The sequence below is a fragment of the Chenopodium album genome, chromosome 7, assembly GCF_948465745.1.
Source record: "Chenopodium album chromosome 7, dcCheAlbu1.1, whole genome shotgun sequence".
Taxonomy (NCBI): domain Eukaryota; kingdom Viridiplantae; phylum Streptophyta; class Magnoliopsida; order Caryophyllales; family Amaranthaceae; genus Chenopodium; species Chenopodium album.
In genome coordinates, this window is record NC_137840.1 from 34,779,861 (window position 1) to 34,785,860 (window position 6,000).

Below are 6,000 nucleotides of genomic sequence, written 5' to 3' on the forward strand. Positions count from 1 at the left end.
TTAGCCGTACGAGAGGGCAAATTCGTATTTTCCTTAAAAACACTTCTTTTATTCTAATTAAAACTCTAAAAGTCAACTAAAGTCAATTTATCAATGCTAATTAAATTAAGAATGAAAATAAGCTTCTAGAAGAATCTAGAATACTATAATCAATCTTAATTGCATTAGAAATGATAAAACAATATTAGGCCCTCCTCTAGATCATTGGGCCGCATATAAATATCAAACCGGGCCCAGTTTAGTAAATTGGTCATAACTTCCTCTGTATTCATCGGAATTGGGCTTATAATATATCGTTGAAAATCTCTTTTCGAACCCGACCCAAATACACCATTATTAGACCCTTGCCATGGACCAAACTAAAATGGATTGTCTGTTTTCTTAAAATAGGTTTTCAAAAATAGAGAGATAGAAAAGAAATAAAAACTATCCGCAACACTAGACTTTCCACACTGTCACTTCGTTCGATTATGATTCGACGTGAAAGGTACTCATCATCGGGTTTGGTTTTGGGGTGACACAAATGGGTGTCTACATAAGCCCCCACTTTGACTGAGTTTGGAGAAACGCAAGTTTCGAAAACGAAAGTCAAAGTATCGATAGGGACGGAGAATGATTTAGAATGTTTTGTGATCCTAAAGCATTCTTGTAACACCAATACCTAAAAAACTTGCGTTAGTTAAAACAGATAAGAGAGTTAAGAAACGCGTATCTTAAACCGTCGAGAACACGTCTCTGAAGGTAACCGATTTGTTGCTGTTTACTGTTGTGACAACTTTGCACAAGCTAGGGAACGCCATCTTGCTATTTTGATGTTCACTCGTCTCTGAACAATGGAGCTTTTTTTTTATATGTTTACGCGTCTCTTAACAAAGAGCTTTGAATGATATGTCCAGGCGGCTTTGAACAAAAGAGCTTTTTGTTATGTCCACACGTCACTGAACAAATGAGCTTTAATAATGTGCCCACGTGTCTCCGAGCAAAAGAGCTTTTTAATACTTGAATGTTTGTTGCGATTGTTTGGTTGGCTGCGAATAGGAGCTTTCCTTAATAGTTGTATCTTGTAAAAATCAAAAGATTGCCAAAAAGACTTTGCTAGTGTTTTTCTTAAGGTTGACCTAAGGCTTGATGTTTTTCTTAGGGTTGACTCAATGCGACTAACTGACTTGAGGTTGACCCAAGGTGAATTGACACGTGTGATTCATGACTCGTGTGTGCATTGTATTGTGATCGTGCGACTCGAAAATGCAAAAAAGAAATAATATTCCGTCATTTTTGTGGAGGGTACCGACTTTCTCCCGAAAAAGAAAGACGCGAAAAAAAAGAAAGAAGTGAAGTTTTTGAAGGTGCATGTTGAATGATCTTAGTCAAATGTTGTGCAAGGATTAATTCATCCTAGGCTATCTGGTTTGTTGACTCCATGATGAAAGTATTTGGGTAACTTAGGAACGCAGGCTAAGCACTTCGTACTTAGTGATGCCACGATGAGTGCTAATGATATGACAAGGCATGCTTTAATATTGTGTTAAGATTTTATGACATACGTTTCCTAAGGGAAGGAATATTTGGTCATGTATTTGTGTAGTGTGTGAAAGTGACACTAAGGTTAGGCCGCAAGAGCTAAGTGAGGTTGCCTACGTATCTGTTAGGAATCAGCCCGAACGTAGCTCTAGTCGAACCTCGCACAAGTATGTGTATACCTCAAAAAGGTCTATTTAAAGGGTTGTAACGTGGTTAAGCTAAAGGTTGAAAAAAGAAGGGGATAAAGGCTCAAGACCCTCGATAAGCCCCCAAGGTGTGCAACCTTGCTTTTGAATCTTTGTATTTTTATGCTTGAGGCTTTCTACTATTTTTTAGCTTTTTCTTTTGCTTTAGCATTTATTATATTTTTATAAGTGTGGGAAATCCCTATCATGCGGTCTATCACTCACATGGCATTCATGTTTCTCAGGCACGGTACCGAGCACTCGATAAGAAACGCAATCTGAGACGTGTTCATATCAAAGACATTTTTGTATCAAAGACATTGGAACACTTGCCCTTTTGTACACTTTTAGTTTTTATTATTGCTTATTTTTTGCTATTTTAATCTTTAGAAGTCACTCAAGCTTATTATGAAATTGAAAATTGCATAAGTTGCACACAATCCCATCCCAAAGTTAGGTAGATATGGGTTGAAAAATGAAAGGTCTATTGTTAGACGAGGCTCAAAGTGGTTTATCAAAAAAGGACTGCATATTTGAAGGGTGAAAGGTAATATGATGTGGTTACAAGGGGTGCCTTAAATCATTAGTATACCTTGTGTTTAGTTTTACATGGAATTATTTTTTATTTTATTTTTTTTAAATGCAATGCAATGATCATATGTAAGGAAATAAATGCTCATTTTATTAAAGGGAAAAAAGAAAAGTCTTACAAAGTAAGTGTAAGGGGAAAGAAAGGTGCCTATGCTAGACTTATTGGGGAAAGGGTAAATAAAAAATGGAAAAAAGATCATGAAATCTTGTTGTTGAAGCTTGCCTCTTGTCCCTAAGCTTATTGTCACTTGGTGTTCTTGCCGGCTGGAGGTATTGGAAGCCTATTATTGTCGATCAAATATTGGATTGCTTCCTTTAGCTTCCAACAGCTCTCGGTATTATGACCCCTACCTTGATGGTACTTGCAGTGTACATGTGGGTTCCAACTAGGCAATCTCTTCTCAGGTGGAAGATCTTGAATGGGTCCAATAGAAGTAATGAGTCCCTTTGCATGGAGTTGATTGAAAGCAGCATCGTAGCTAACTCTAATTGGGGTAAAATCCTTTCTTAGTTGCTTTCTAAATCCTCGATTATCCATGGTTAAGATTTCATTAAGGTCGAAGGTACCAACACTGTTACTAGAGTAGGAGTTTTCAGAAGAAGAAGGATAGTCATTCATCTTTCCTTTACATCCACTGTTGTCATCGTTACTAATCTTGGCCTTTTTGTTGCTTGGAGGAACATGAAGGAGATTTAAATTAATGAGGTCTTGAACGCGATCTTTAAGAGTGAGACATACCTCGGTGGTGTGACCATGACCTCTATGGTATCGGCAATAAGATTTTGGGTCCCAATTGGGATACCGTTTTTCAAGCGGAGGGTCTTGACTGGGACCAATGGGGTGAATGAGACCTTAATCGTGAAGACAGTCAAAAGCTTCATTGTAAGTCATTCCTATTGATGTGTATTCTTTAATGGTCCATTTTTCCCGTGGCTTAGGAGCATTGTGTTCTTCATTAAATCCTTGGTGAGAGTTTTGTTCGATAACCATCTTTCGATTTGCTAGTCCTTCTACAACATTCAAGAGCATGGCAATGACATCTTGCAGTTTTCGAACGTCCTCTTTTAGACTTGACAAGTTTTCCCTAGTATTATCTAAGAAAATACTTTCATCCACCTCAATCATGGCCACTTCATCAAGAGAGGTTATATAAGCTATCTCGATCATGGGCTCACCTACAGGTGTGATAAGAAGTGAAGGATCAAAGGATGTTTGATCTTTTGCGATGGCTAGAATCTTGGAAGTTTTATTGTTATTGATCAAATCTTGAATAGCTTCTTTGAGTTTCCAACACTCCTCGGTATCGTGACCCTTTCCTTGGTGACATTTGTAGTGTTTATTAGGATCCCACTTAAGTGACCTGGCTTCTGGAACTGGATCTTTGATAGGTCCTATGGGCATGACTAGTCCTTTGTGGTGTAGCTTTTCAAAAGTTGTTTTATAACTCATACCAAGTGGAGTGAACACTCTTTTCGACCTTCGGATTCGTGATTTAGAGGTGTTTGTAGCATGTACTTCATTAATGGGAGAGGAAGATGAAGGATTGTACGGAATAATTTCAAGCGTTAACCCCTATCTTGAACCCCACTGTGATCATACACTAAAGTACGGTGGCGTCCAAAAGGGAAGAAGATAGAGCAAAAGAGTCGCCAACAAGTTTTAGGAACGAACTTGTAAACCATTCACGAGGTGAAGGTTACACCCCTTAACGATCCAAGAGATCGTCAACTCCATAAGGTCTTGAACCAAATAAGGGTTCGGGGATGAAGGTACAAATCCAACCTAAAAGAGATTGAACCTGCCCTAATAATAGGCCTCTACTTTACTCTGGTCGTATTCATGTGCGCTTTCTGACTAACATGCAATCAATAGGATTAACCCTAAACCTGTTTATCTATGTTCGTAGAATATAAATGCACAAATAAACTATTATTGGCGATCACTTGAAAATATAATCATATTAAACCTAACAAGATTATTAATTATCTTATTAAGCATGATTACAAGTACAAATTCCCTTTAAACATGCAATAAAGGCGTGATCAAGCAATAACAATAAATATCAAGAAACATAATAATACTAAATATCATGAATAATAATTATAATAATCATCATAAATAAAATTATCATCATCAAAATAATAATAATGATCATAAATTATAACAATTATAATCATAATCGTGTTCATGTTAATATTAAAGCATAATAACAATAGCAAGATCCTAGGCATGATAGTAACAAGATTAATAACAAACCCTAGCATGTCACTTAGCAATAAAAATCAAATCTTTAACCCTAACATGATTCTAACAATCATAAATATTAGGAAGAGAATAGGAAGTATCGCAGGAATCATAATAAGCATATTTGATATTATAACATTTTCCCTAAACATGATACTGGGAATATCATAATAACAATTTAAACATGATTTCTACATAATAACATCAATTAAAACCATTAAAGCACTTACTTTGATGCTTCGTATCTCTTTCTAATAACAAAATACACACGTTAGTAACTTCAAGGAAAATAATAAACAAACAATTAAATTAAATAATTGAAATAGAGATTTGGGACCAAACCCTCAGAAATTAAACCTTTCACGTCTAGGGCGAAGGCAACTTCGAATATGGCTAGATGTTTCTAGATCTTGCGAATGCGGAATTTTGTATGTAAAAGATTAGTTTAGAAAAGAGAAAGAAAGAATTGATGAATGAGAAGAGAATGAGAGAATTAATTATTGCAAATGAAAACTGATTGTAGGTGAATGAAAACAGAGTTTTTACGTCATTATTTATAGAGAAAATCAGCCAAAAAGATAAAATTAACAAAATAGAGTATTGGCGCACGAAAAACAGAGCTGGCGCCAGCACCAGCTAATTGGCGCCAGGCACCATGCTTGGTTCCAGGCACCAATGGCTGGCGTTGGACGCCAAACCTGTTTTTGACGCGTTTTCGAAAATCAAATATATTTTGGCGTACAGGAGGATAAAATCGTATATTTTCCTCAAAAATGCTCTTTGATTTTAATTAAAACTCTAAAAAGTCAACAAAACTCAATTTATCAATGCTAATTGAATCAGGTATGAAAAGAACCTTCTAGAAGAATCTAGAAGACTAAAACCATTCCTAATTGCAGTCGGAATGATAAATCATATTAGGCCCTCCTCTAGATCATTGGGCCGTATATAAAGCTCAAACCGGGCCCAGTTTGGTAAATTGGCCATAACTTCCTCAATATTCATCGGAATTGGGCTTATAATATATCGTTGGAAAGCTCTTGTCAAGCCCCATCCAACTACACTACTATTGGACCCATATCATGGACCAACCAAACTGTATTGGCTGTTTTCTTAAAATAAGTTTTCAAAAACAGAGAGAAGAGAAAAGAAATTAAAACTATCCACAACGCTAGACTTTCCACACTTTCGCTTCATTCGATTATGATTCGACGTGAAAGGTACTCATCAATGGGTTTGGTTTTGGGGAGACATAAATGGGTGTCTACAAGGATGGTCGTTCGTCTTTCCATTCGCACTATTATCTTTCAGAAGGTCATCTTCTATGTCAACGCCTATATTATACACAACCTTGAAAGTATTCAAGTTGTGTTGGTATTTTAAGTGCTTTGAATACTTCTCTTGGAGATTCTTGATAAAAAAACCTCACAGATTCTTTTTCGGTGGGCACCTCAATCA